General features: G+C 36.6%; 1 pseudogene; it reads left to right on the top strand.

Annotated features, from left to right (window-relative positions):
• Nucleotides 1-12,692: 12,692 nt before the first annotated feature.
• On the top strand, nt 12,693-13,652 carry LOC120613860 (eukaryotic translation initiation factor 3 subunit I-like; annotated as a pseudogene).
• The last annotated feature ends 782 nt before the right edge of the window (nt 13,653-14,434 follow it).

The raw sequence follows: 14,434 nt of genomic DNA, 5'->3' as shown, positions 1-14,434 counted from the left end.
AGTGGAAGTCTCCCAACCTCTTTGGTTATTTGAAAGAGTTTATGTAGAATTAGTGTTAATTTTCCCTTAAACATTTGGTAGAATTCAGCAGTGCCTTGAGATTTTTTGCTGTGTGTGAGTTTTAGAATTAGAAATTCAATTTCTTATACAGTGATAGAGCTATTCAAAACATCTATTTTATGTTAAGTGATTTGTACTCATGTGTACCTTTTAAAGAATTGGTCTATTTTTTTCTTAATTGTCATTTTTATGGGAGTAGAGTTGCTTATTCTATTTCTTTATTATTTATTTTTATTTCTGCAAGGTCTGTAGTAATGTCTCCTGTTTCATTTCTGATATTAGTAATTTGTGCCTTTTCCTTTCTTTGTCAATCCTACTACAGTTATGTCTATTTTATTAATCTTTTCAGAGAATCAAATTTTTCAATGGTGTATACTTAATCAGAATTGCTGTTTTTTAATCCATCCTGTCGATATCTAGCTTGAAATTCGTGTTTTAAGACTATAGATTTTTTCCTTAGCTTTATTGAAGTATAATAGACAATTAATTGCTCATATTTACAATGTACAATTCAATCAGTTTTTTAAATTATAGATGGCATACTATAATATATTAGCTTCAGATGCATAGCATAGTAATTAGAGATCTATATAAATCTTGAATTGATCCCATCACTGAATATAATAACCCTCTTCTTCCTTACATATTTTTTACAACACTGTTGACTATTTTCCTTATGCTACACTTTATATCTCCAAGACTGTTTTGTATCTATCCATTTGTACTTCTTAATCTCTTTGCCCTTTTTTGCCATTCCTCCAAAACCGCCTTTTGTCTAGTAGCCCTCAAAATATTCTCTGTATCTATGAGTTGTTTCCATTTTTGTTGTTTTTGTTGATTTTGTTCTTTAGGTTCCACATGTACATGAAATCATGTGATATTTGTCTTTCTCTTTTTGACTTTATTCTATGCAATATCCTCTAGGTCCAACAAGGCAATATCTTTTCCACTCCCTTTCTTTTAGTCTGTGTGTGTCTTTTGATCTAAAGTGAGTCTCTTGTAGGCAGCATATGCAGGGGGCTTGTTTTCTTATCCATGCAGCTTGAAACCCATTCAATTTGGTTGGAACACTTAATTCTTTTCCACATGAGGTACTTGTTGATAGATATGTAGTTATTATCATTCTTTATTCCTGTTTTTGATACATATTTTTTTTCTTCTTAAAGAAGTCCCTCCAGCAATTTCTGTAACACTGGCTTGGTGTTGATGAATTCCTTTAGCTTATTTTTGTCTGGGAAGATTTTTATCTATCCTTTGGCTTTGAATGATAACTTTGTTGTATAAAGTAATCTTGGTTGTATATCCTGGATTTTCATCACTTTGAATAATTTCTGTCAAGCCTTTCTGTCCTGCAAAGTTTCTTTTGAGAAATCAGTGAACAGTGTTATGGGTTCTCTCCTTTGGGTAACTAATCGCTTTTCTCTTGCTGCTTTTAAGATTCTCTCTTTGTATCTAACCTTTGGTATTTTAATTATGATGTGTCTTGGTGTGAGCCTTTTTGAGTTCGTTTTTTGGGGGACTCTCTGAGCTTCCTGGGATTGTATATCTATTTCATTCACCAGGTTAGGGAAGGTTTCTATCATTATTTCTTCAAATATATATTCAACTTCTTGTTCTCTCTCTTCAGGTAACTCTATGACATGAATATTGTTATGCTTAATTTTGCCCCATAGGCTCCTTAAATTATTATTATATTCTTGGTTACTTTTTCTTGCTGTCTGATTGAGCATCCTTGGCTTCCTCATCCTCTGTATCAGTGGTTTGATCTTCTTCATCCACTCTGTTAATACTCTCTAATATATTCTTCAGATCAGATAATGTATTCTTCATTTCTGACTGGTTCCCTTTTATAATTTCCATTTCCACTTTTGTTTTTTATCTCTGTTAAAGTTCTCACTGAGTTCATCTACACTTCTCCTAAGTTCATTGAATATCTTTAAAACCAGTGTTTTGAAATTTGCATCTGTTAATTTGCTTGATTCCATTTTTCCTTGATCTCCTGTTCTTTCTTATGGTTTCTTCCCATTTTGGCTGCCTTTCTGTGTCTGATTATATGTACTAATCAAGGCTCATAAGTCTCCTAGTCTTATTAGTGTGGCTTTCTGTAGTAGGTGTCCAGTAGCACAGTGTTGAGAAGAATTCAGCTGCAGGCCAAATTTTGCCCCAGCCTGTGCTCCTCCAGGACCACCTGTTAAGATTCAGCAAGCAATCCACAGATGCTGTGCTTATAGTTGCCTCAAGAAGCTATGCCAGAAACTGAGGTCAGCTGCCATAAGTGTGAGTTTGCGCTGACTAGCAAGGAACACCTGACTCATGGAGGATACACCTGGATGTGGCTTGGTTAGGGCTGCAGGTTAAGGGAGGCAGAGTTTCAGGGAATCCTCTGGGTGGAGTGACTTCTGTTATCCAGTTTGATGAAGTTCCAGCTATGACGGTGCTATATCCTTGCACTGGGAATGCAGAGGGCGCAACAGGGAATAATGGATACTACCAGTACTTCTGCCAGAGAGAAAATCTCACCTCTGGTCCTAGCTCCTACAACTCCCTGTAAGTCCCTGGTACCCCCAAGCAGTCAACCCAGGGCTGGTGCTCAGAGCGAGCAAGTCTGTCACTGTGAAAGTCCCGTAGTAGACACGACCCCTTTAATTGGAGTCTGAAGCTGCCATAGTCTCTATCCCACTCAGCCTCTTGGGACTGGGCAGCCTCACGTCTTCTCCCCATTCTACCTCCAACCATTGCAGGGTGATTTCTTATTTCTCTCCCTAATAAGGCTTCTGTTCATCTAGACCCAAGGAGACTCTGCTTGCTGTTTGGTCTGTGTTTCCATCACAACTTTGATGTGGTTGCAAGAGAGGATAAACGAAGCTTCTATCAGCTATACCATTTTGCCTGGTCCTCCAAGACTACAGATTTTTAGTGTTATTATTAATATGTTAGCTCTTGAGTGTGCCATTCAAATTTTTCTATTTGTGTTCTATATTTTTGTTTCTCTTTTTAAATTTTTTTCCTCCTTGTTTGTGGTTTATTTGAACATTATTTAGAAATCCATTTTATGTATCTATAGTGTTTTTATTATATCTCTTTGTTAACATTTTTAGTAAGATTTTATGTGTGTATGTGCAAGTGTGTGTACATCATAATGCATTGGTGTCAACATTTTACAGTGCAAGTGAAGTATAGATACTTTACCTCCCTTATGTCCCATTACCTTTTACATGTTTGAAATGTGACATTTTTTTCTGTATTAGAAAGTATTCAGAAAAAAATTAACTTTGCTTTTGATGGAAATCTGATATAGTGATATAATTTGTATTTAGGTATATGTTTTTTAAAGCAAATAGTAAAACTACAAGTGGATTCTCAGAACTGTTTATTTGAAGAAAATCTTGTTAACCCTTCTTATGGAACTCCACACATGTATGCATATAAATTTCAAACAAGGAAACACTTATTATTCTAGACTTATTGCTTTTCTTACCTTTATAATTAAGAAATATCCTTCATCTTGGAGGAGACAAGTTTAGGCAAGCTGTTCAGGAGCAGAGACATGTATATGGTAGACTCCTTAATCTGAAAAGTAAAAAAGAATAGACACATCATTTAACATCCAAATAATTACCATGTCAGCAAGGGAACTGGGATCTGAAGAAAATAACTTTGAAAACTTAAAAGATTCCTTATACTTTATAATGTCCCCTTCAGTGGTAGACAGATAATGTGTCCCTAAAGATATCTATGTCTTAATTCTTGAACACTGTGACGATGCTAGGTTACATGACAAAGAGGCATTAAGGGTGCATATGTACTTAAGTTTTTAATCAACTGATGCCGACATGGGAAAATTTTTCTGAATTCTATAGGTGGACCCAGTGTAATCACCAGGGTCCTTATAAATGGAAGAAGGAAGCAGAAAAAGAGTGAGTATCAGAGTGATGTAGCATAAGAATGACTTAACAATTCATTGCTGGCTCTGAAGGTGGAGGTGGGATACAAGCCAAAGAATGCAGGCAACCTACAGAATCTAGAAAAGGAAAAGGAAAGATTCTCTCCTAGAGCCTTCAGAAGGAATGCAGTTCTGTCAACATCTTTACGTTAACCCAGTGAGAGACATTTTTGACTTTTTATTTTCATAACTGTAACATGCTAATGTTAAATTGTTTTAAGCCACTAAGCTTATGCTGATTTGTTATATTGGCAATATGAAATATAGCATCTATTTGTTACTCTTTTTATTTCAGTTGAGATTTCCATAGTTCTTGACAAAGTAAGTGATTTTCATTTGAAATGTAGACTTCAGGAATATTATATTATGAGATTCTCAATTGTAATTGTTTGTTTTCACTGACCTTTTATGCTCTCACTTTGGCAGCGAAAGGGTTTGTGTTGCCTTGGTATTGCCATGTGTAGCTAGAAATCCAGGTCCTCCACTCAACCTCTATTGACACCTGAGGATGGAAGATTTGTTCCTAATTACTTCTGGGTAGAGGAGAGATTTCCAACTCCCCACTAAGTCTCTGCTGATATCAGCTTGGGTGGCAGGCACAGGAGTACCTCCTTTGTGGCTTCCACTGACATCCTAGGGGATGGCTCCCTCACTGGGCTGTGGTGAAACTCATGAAACTCCATTTGGTCTTATGAAGTGCTATCTCAAGAACCTTTAAGATTTCTCATTGTGGATGGAAGTCCAGGTTTCTCAAATAGTCCCCATTATGGCTCAAGGGAGGTGGCACATTACCTCCTAGCAGTGATGAAAACCCTTGCTCCCTACTCAACCTCCTTTGGCACCACAAAGTCTAGGCTCCCCATTCAGCTCCTGTGGTATGGATAGAGATGGGGCCACAGTGTTTTTGTGATGTTAGGCTGGAGTGGAGCAGTTACTGCCTAAAATTTTCTGTCTGTCTGGACTTCCTCTTTCCTCGTTCTTTGGCTAGAGAGAACAAGCTTGTATTGGACTTCTTATCTGCATCCTTTGGAATTTCTTTGCTACCACCTTCTTCCACTCCATGTTTGGGATACATGAAGCAAAAACAAGGCCCAGGGAACTCAGCGCTGTCTGTTCCTTGTGCTGTGAGGTCCTTAACTGTTCTGCTTTCTACCTTTCAGGTTTTTTTTTTTCTTTATTTTTTTGTTTGTTCGTTTGTTTTGTTTTTTCTTTTTATTTTGTGTATACTGTCCAGGATTATTTTGTTCTTAGCAGGAGAAGTAAATGCACACATGCTTACTCCATTTTCCTGAGAGCAGAAGCACTAGTATTTTTTAAAAAATAAAAACAAAGTGTAATTCAGAGATGTTAAACAGCTTGATGAAGCTTACACATCTATTCATTCAATATAGATGATTAGATTCAATGTACCCCCAAACCCTGTGTTTTCTTAACTCCAATACTTTGAATGACAGTTTAATGCCACATAATTGAATGTTTAAATGTTAGTTTAAAGAATGTAAACTTTATTCTAAAAGTAACACAGAAACATTGAAAACATTTAGAAGAACCCGAAAAAGCATGCAACCAAGCCATTTGGCTGAAGTTTTTATTTAAAATGAAACTTCTATTTAAATGAAAATTTATTTAAAATTCTACTTCTAAATTTAAGATTTTTTTTTTTCTTCAGCTTTTCTGCATAACCGTTTCTAAACACTGGTTACCTTTTGGGTTGAATACCTATTTTTGGGTTTCTTCTTCTAATTCTCACTGACATTTCTCAAACCTCAAAATAGATGAACTGAGAGAAGGAAGCTTCACTTTGTCAGACTACCAACAGTTTTGGAAAGAGAGAGTGAGGAGAGTGTTAAGAGATATTTTGCCAAAAGTACCGAATTAAAACAAATTTTAAAATACATGTTTATCCATTACATCTTAGTTCAGTGGCTGTGGGTACCTCTTGAAAGAGCCAGCATGCATGCATCTTACAGAAGTTAGCATTTTTATGCTTACTGATTTGAACTGAAAACATACGTACATGTATTAGTATGCAAAATACACATCTCATACAGAGCTAGAACCACTGCATATCAGATAAACTATAAATATGATAAACATATTATGCTAAACTGCAAAATCATAGATTTTATTTCTCTTTCTTTTATACATTTTTTCAAGAGTTCCAGTGAAATACTTTTTATCTAAAAATTGAGTTTGATTATATTAGATTAAATAAATAACCACAAATTTATTGAACTCTTCTTATATGCTTAGCTGTATAGCAAGGTAGAGAATTTTTATATCTTTAAACTTCAGAACTATCAGCACTTAATTCAATCCTATCTCCTGCTTTTCAACTGACAACCTCATTACCTACTCACTGAGTAGATCCTAGCCAAATGAACAAAGTTCTAAGCTCTCTTTTCTTCATTTGAAAATGTCAAATCACATGTTCTGACCCCATTTAATTCACTCTAAGAATAAGGTATATCCCTTCTCCATTTCATGGTTAGTTTCTCCATGTAGGCTTTTGCTCCCCATTGTGGGGAGCAAATGTTTCTACACTTTCTGGGTTTACACTGTTGGTAGGACCTCTGTACTCCCAGGACCAAAGAACTACTTAACAGACTTCAGCATCTAAGTTTTAAAAACTATGAAATATTATGCCCTGATAACTGCATCTTCTAGAAAGAATAATATACATAAATTGAAAAAAAATATTTTATCATTTAAACACAATTACTTACTATTGAGACAGGTGTGCCTGTTGGACATTGCACAGTTTCTCAAACAGTGGAATCAGCCTAGATATCATCATGTGACTTTCACGTGGTAGTTGCTTTTAACAACAGCAAAAACTGATTACACAGCTTCACATGAATAGGAGCAAGATGTAGTCTAAAGTGGAAATGTCCATTGCCTTGCTCAAGTTGTTCACATGGTGCTTCACATTTGTCAAGCATCACTACGTTTCTCTCAAAAATTTAAACTCTCTCCCACTGGCCCTTTGTGTTAACTGTAATGCTCTGGGCTCTTGAACACTCAGTTTAGAAACCATGGACAAGTGTCAACCACAGAGCAGAAAGTCTGAGCTTCAGTCCCAGCTCTTCCACCTCCTATGTATGCACTTCAGGAATCATTTATCCTATATGTGGATACATGTGTGTCTGTGAGTGTGTGTGTATTTTCATTTAAAATATTTACACTTAAAGTATTTATTTCATGGGTTTGCTATAAAAATAAGTAAATTTTTATGAGCAAGGCATTTAAAACAATTCTGGGCATAGTGTACACATTTTATAAATAAATGTTAGTTTTTGTTTATATGTTAGCAGTGCCCTCATTTTTCACAATCTTTAACCTTGTTATCAATTAGATCTTTTCCGTAAGGCCTAATATCTACTAAAGACTCCTACCATTCTCAAAATAAAAATTTAAAAACAACATTGAAAAAAGAGAAAAAGAGCATTTCTTTGACCTTGCTCTTTCTTAGGTCAGGTATCATTTTCCTTATTCTGGTTAATTTCTTTGAAGACTCATGCATTCTGCTTCTGCCACCTTCCCACCCCTATATCTTACTTTGCTGCATAACATCTGTCCTCTGGGATAAACTCCCTCTGTTGGGAAATCCTGCTCTCCACTCCCTCTGTTGGGAAATCCTGCTCTCCACTGCCTTCCCAGGCACTGAGATCTTCCTTACTTTTCAGATCTCTGTTCTATATATTTAACATTCTGCTCTTCTGCCACACTTTTTAAGTATAAGTAACTACCTAGGTTGTTTCTTTGACTCTGTACATCAGAATAATCTGTGGAGTTTGTTTGGAAGTAAGAATGACTGGCCTCCATCTCTACAGATTCTGATAATTAAATCCAGTGTAAGACCCTTTTCCACTGTGCTGGGTTGACCTAATCTCAGGTAATTTGGTGTTTCTCTTTTTTACTCTGAGATTTCATGCCAGTTTGAGAGGTGTATTCATCTACCATAACAAAATACCAGAGTCTGAGAGTCTGAAACAACAGAAATTTATTTATCCCCATTTTGGAGGCTGGATGTCCAAGGTCAAGCTATTAGCATAGTCACTGTCTGATAAGACCTTCTTCCTGGCTGGGAGACACATATGCCCTTGGCATTCCCTCAGTTAGTACACATGGGAGGAGTGGGGAGAGATCATTTTCTCTTCTTATAAGGCCACTAAACCCATTATAAAGGTCCTGTTATCATGTTCATGACCTGATCTAACCCTCCTTATCTCTCAAATAACATCACAGTGGAGGCTAGGGCTTCAATATGATTTTGAGGGGATATCTTCAGTTCATAGCAAGTGGGCTGAGACATGTACTAGCATTTATTTGTCAAGTATCACTATGTGGTCAGTGCTTGGTCATTGATTCTTGCTGCTGCATCACCCTGTGTTTGCCTGCAAGGGCTCTCAGCTCTGATGGTTCTCTAGAAACCTCTTATGTCACTCCTGGGTGAGTGGAATTGTAATCCCACCCCTACACCACAGGAGGTGTTAAAAAGCTCTATAAAGCCCCTTCTAACTGCTTAGTCATTGCCAGTCAGGGCTGTACTGGATGACATTTCTTTCCAGAGTACAGAGAATCTTAATCAAGTGGAGAGAGGTGATAGTGCTCTTACCATCTGAGTCTTAGGGGCTTTCTCTTCTCAGAGACCAGCAACAGTAGCCTTTCCTTCTTTGATCTCTGTGTTATATTTTTTCTTGAGGTAATGATCATAGACTATCCAAAATAATTAAATGGGGGAATTTTCCAAGTTTGGGGAAAATATTGAACTAGGAATTTAAATAAATACTAATGTTTCTGAGATTTAAATAGCTGTTTAGTTTATTCAGATGGGCAACCAATATGGAAAGCCGATGTTCTATGTTTTCTTCCTTACTTATCCCTTAAATTGCTATAACTTCCATCATCACTTTTAAAATCATGACTTCCATAATTTTGCTTCTGACATGACATGACTTGTAAGCAACAGACTCTGATTTCCATTTTTCTGCTACACATGTCCACTTGGATATCTCTAATACCTCAAATTCAATAGAGTTAATATGCAACTATTTATCTTAACTCACTCTAAAAATTCTACTCCTTTATTCCTAATTATGGGAAATGGCATTGATAACTTATCTACCTATCATTTGGTCTAGACTACGTCAAACCTCAATACCTCAAACTAATCCTTCCTTTCCCAAATTCATAGTTGTGTTCAGTTGTTAAATGTCATACATTCTATAATCCTTTTTAAAAATCACCATTTCTCTATATTATCAACTGACATCTTACAGTGTGAACAGTATACTAAGTGATTTAACAAATATAGTCCCAATTTCTCAGCTTATGAACTCTGTGAGGTGGAGAAGGGAGCAATTATTATCTTCATTTAACAGATCAGGAACCTAAAGCTCAGAGAATCAGTGTGCCAAAGTTCACAGCAAATCAGTAAAATATTTCAATTCTGCACACGTTCTTTTGGGCTTTTTATTTTTGACTATTTAGTTTTCCCAGAGACAATTAATCAAAAGCTTTTAGCCTTAAACAATTTAGAATGGCATGTTGATCATGTTGGTTTACCCATATATAGATATAGATACAGATATAGATATAGATATAGATATAGAGATAGATAGAGATAGATATAGATTGATATAGATAGATATAGAAAGATATGAGTAGATATATCTTTAGGTAGATAGATAGATAGATAGATAGATAGATAGATAGATAGATAGATAGATAGATAATAAATAGATAGACACGTAGATGCATCTTTTGGATTGACTAAGTTTATCATCTCTCTAGATTTCAGGATAACCTGTGAATATACCCTATGTACGAGAGCCTCATTGCTTTTATCTTCTCTGAAGTAAACTACACTTTAGCTCTAGAATGGTGACATATTTTATATGACATATCTTGTATGTTATTTTGTTTATTTTCTATTGAAATTATTTGAACTATGACTTCCCGTTAATATAAAAATCATAAATCTTTCTTGTCCCTTAATTCCAGACATCCAATCCTTGCTCATGTTGTCATCTTTCTGCAACTGTTGTCTAACTCCTGAATTGAGAGATTTCAACTACAGGAAAGGCATGGAAGCCAGATCCTTATCATCAGGTGAGTTTCCATCCGCTATGCTACCTGTATAACTATAAAGTGTGTTGAGTTTTTGTCTGGAGCAAATAAGGAAGCTCACGTAACCTATCTCAAGGGCAAACAAGAAGTAACCAAAAGAACATAATTCTCATTTTGCATTTTTTCTCTCCTACATACCTAGCGACAAACTTCATGTGCTTTTTAACTTGATCCTATTTGAGGTTTGCCCTTGAGCAAAAGATCTTGGAAAGTCTCTCAATGTATGCTTACTCCTGAAAAATTGATGGAATCTATTGCCAAAGTGATAAGCAGTTTGATGGAATTTGTGAGTGGAGGGAAATGGATGGGTAATAAAATATTGGCTTATGAAAGAAGGAAAGCTATGGAATCTTTTTGCTCTAAGTAAATACATGATAGAAATGAGAATTAAAAGTTAATCCAAACTGAATTAAACATTAAAAGTGAGAGCCAAATGGAGCTTTATTTAAATGTTCTGCATTTTCAGCTAAGTGAGATAAAGTTGTATCCCCTTATCTTGACAAAAAATTATTGCCCAGAGGAATATTCATTGCTGTGTTTTCTCTGAGATAGCTTCATAAATAAAAAAGTATAACAGATAGGACCAATGCTAAAATATCAGTACCCAAGATTGTACCATCTCATGCAGTCTCAGGGGAAAATGTTCTGTAAAAGGACATGCTACAACTTCGGTCAGAAAATCTATCTCATTTACAAAGGAGAAAAAGTTTTAAATAACAGATTGTGTCTAGAAATATCCAATAGAGAGCAGTGGGAGAAACTGTAATTCTGTCAGCAGTGTGGAGGCCAAACTAAATTATTGTGCTACAGAACAGAAAACCAAAATGGACTCAAGATGAAAATTCTGGATTCTGTTCACAGCTCTGCCACTTATTCTCAGACAATGGGATCATTTAAGATCCTCTAGCCCTGCTTTCTCGTTACCAGGGGACTAGCATCTTATCAGCGAGCGCACCATATTGTGGCTAAATAAAGAGTCACAGCGACTGTCTCTAAAAGGCCTTTTTCTCATCCCATCCTACTCTGGGGCCTCTCATGTTTTTTCCAAATCAATCAAGGAAATTGCTTGGCTGTCACATGTTGGATGGCTCTTTCACATATGATAAGTAATGCCACATTCTCCTTTGCTTACAGAGCCAGAATCTTGTGTTGTTGTGCAAACCATGGACCTATTAGGGCCTTTCCTGTCTCCCCTGAAGGTGCCTGGAGCTGTTGTTTTGTCTCACACAGTACTCAAATGTCATTTTAGTGTTTCTCATTTTCCTTAAGACTCTTCCTCAGTGATGCTTTTCCTGATTTCCAGGCTATTATACATTTTTCTTCATGTTTCAACTGCTATTTGTTCACAATGTTCTTCCTGTGCTTATTATTGCACTGCACTAATTTGTGTATGTGACTCATTTCCCCCACATTCATTGAATAAATTAATGGATCAATGAAGGTATGAAGGTGAGCAATAATGAGGCCAATAGGATTGGAAATAACAATGTAGTAGGGAGTAAATCATATCTTAATCCTTCCTTGAAAGTTAATGACATCTCGCACTCAAACCCCACAAGGTATAAGTTTGAAGTAATCAGTGACATTTTCATCTTGGCTGGAAAATGCTAGTATTTCTTCAAGTCAAACATGTGTAGGAATGAGCTCTTCAGCAATTGATTTTTATAATGATGATATAAGATAAAAAGTTCAATTGGCTTGGCACTCGATCCTTCCAGACCAAGGGAGAGCAACAAAATCTGAGAAAGAAAGAACTCTGTCTTGTTTTGCTCTTCATTCTCATGGCTTAGAATAGAATGAGACACATCATATTATCAGTGCATATACGCTGAATGAATGAATGGATGAATTAATGAATGAAAAAGACCTCTGAATTGAAAGACATAAGTAGATATTCTGAAAGTTAAAATACACTGCCACCCTCTTCATTATGCCTGTAGATTCCAAAGAATTGATACTAAAGAAGTATTACTTTATTTTGGCTTGTAAGCATAAAAAGTGTTGATATTTTGAAGGAGAAAAGATAAAACTAAACTTGCTATAGATGAAGTTTGCAGAATTTGATTTGAGTAGTATATGGAAGGTGAAACTACTATCTAAAAAGGAAACACACACACACACACACACACACACACACACACCCTTTACATCTCATTAACCTGCTTGTAGCACTAGAAGTTTACCACTAAAAATCCAGTGATTTCCCTTTAGTTTCTTAATTTTGTAACATAAATAATTTGATAGATTCTTTCCAAAGTAGAGATGGAACATAAGAGTTTTGGTGATGGATACAGAGGATAGAAGACTTTTGAGCATGTTGCTCCCCAGAGAAGGCATGTGCATAGCCCATTCATACCCTAACACCTAGACTAGATTGAGCAATACCCTCTTCAAATACTGTCCTAAGCTATTATGTGTTAACACATTGAATGCTTTCAGCAACACTAAGGGAGGCGTTATTGGTATGTACAAAACATAAAGGAGGAAACTGAACAAAGGAGTTGAAATAATTTCCAATAAAACTACTAAGTGCAGCTTTCCTGGTGTCCCTGAAGGCATGAAGCTGATCCTGCTGCAGGGCCATGAGCGGTCCATTACGTGGATTAAGTACAACCACGAAGGAAACCTCCTGTTCACCATGGCCATGAACCCTATTGTCAATGTATGGTGTTCTTTAAATGGTGAGAGGCTGGGCACCTACATGGGTCATACTGGAGCTGTGTGGTGTGCAGATGCTTCCTGGGACACCAAGTATGTCCTCATTAGCTCAGCTGACAACAGTTGTCATCTCTGGGACAGTGAAATGGAAGCAGCTGGCCCTATTAGAGATCATTCAGCTGGACATGTGGCTTGGACTTTGGGGCAACATTATCATGTTCTCTATGGATAAGCAAATGGGTTACCAGCACTTTGTAAGCTTCTTTGACCTGCAGGATCCTAGCCAAATTGACAACAATGAGCCCTACATGAAGATCTCTTGCAACGACTCCAAGATCACCAGTGCTGTTTGGGGACCCTTAGAGGAGTGCATCATTGTGGGCCATGAGAGTGGAGAGCTCAACCAGTATAGTGCCAAACCTGGAGAGGTATTGGTGAATGTTAAAGAGCACTCTTGGCAGATCAATGACATCCAGTTATCCAGAGACATGACCATGTTTGTCACTGCATCCAAGAACAACATAGCCAAACTCTTTGACTCCACAACCCTTGAACATTGGAAAACTTTCTGGACAGAATGTCCCGTCAACTCAGCTGCCCTCTCTCTCAACTACGACCGTGTGGTAGTCAGGAAGCCATGAACGTAACCACCACTTCTACCAGGATTGGAAAGTTTGAGGCCATGTTCTTCTATTTGGCCTTTGAAGAAGATTTTAGAAGAGTCCAGGGCCACTTTGGACCTAGCAACAGTGCTGCCTTCCATTCTGATGGCAAGAGCTATAGCAGCAGTGGCGAAGATGGTTATGTCTGCATCCACTATTTCAACCCACAGTGATATGAATTTGAATTTGAGGCTTAAGAAACTGGATTTCCATCATGTCCAGGGAAATGTTTCTAGGCCAGGGCTCACAGAAAATTTTAGACTCTGAGAAATAATGAATTAGTTTGGAAATAAATGGTTTCTGGTCAAACAAACAAACAAACAAAAAAAACAAAAACCCTTCCAAGTGGAGGATCTAGAAGTTGAAATCAGGCAATCGGCACTCATACTTTACCATAATAAATGCTGAGATAGAAATTTATACTATACCCTTGTCAGCAAAAAAGTAGCCTTGCCTCTGAGTCCAAAGAAAGTTTTTGAAAACTCAACCAATAATAAATAAATAACTAAATACATGCATACATTCATACACACATACACATACATACAGCTTTTCCTCCTAGGTTTTTCCCTTCCAAAATGTTTTTCTCTGTTTATTCCCATCTCTAACGATGCACTCAACTCTCCAATTTAAGGACCTGGAATCCCCAAATACAAATAGACACACAAAACAGAATGGTTACTGAATATATATATATATATATATATATAAAGAATAATGGGCCACAGAGCTATGGAGTCCTGGTATTGGGAGCTCTTGGAGGCTTCATTAAGTCAGAAAACCACTGGGCCACTCTTTAGGAGCTGTAAGCTTAGTTAAGCTCTGCAACTAACTGGCTATGACCAAACACTAACTGTCTAGGCTTTATTTTCATGATTAATCAAATTGACTCCTGAGTTCTATGATGTGTAAGTTTCTTCATTTTTCTAAAATCTTCACAATTTCTTTTTTAAATTAAAATTAAATGAAAATGAGATGA

This window comes from Pteropus medius, unplaced genomic scaffold (assembly GCF_902729225.1).
Source record: "Pteropus medius unplaced genomic scaffold, Ma_sr-lr_union100, whole genome shotgun sequence".
In the NCBI taxonomy this organism is placed as follows: Eukaryota; Metazoa; Chordata; class Mammalia; order Chiroptera; family Pteropodidae; genus Pteropus; species Pteropus medius.
This window is presented reverse-complemented; position numbering and strand designations above follow the sequence as displayed.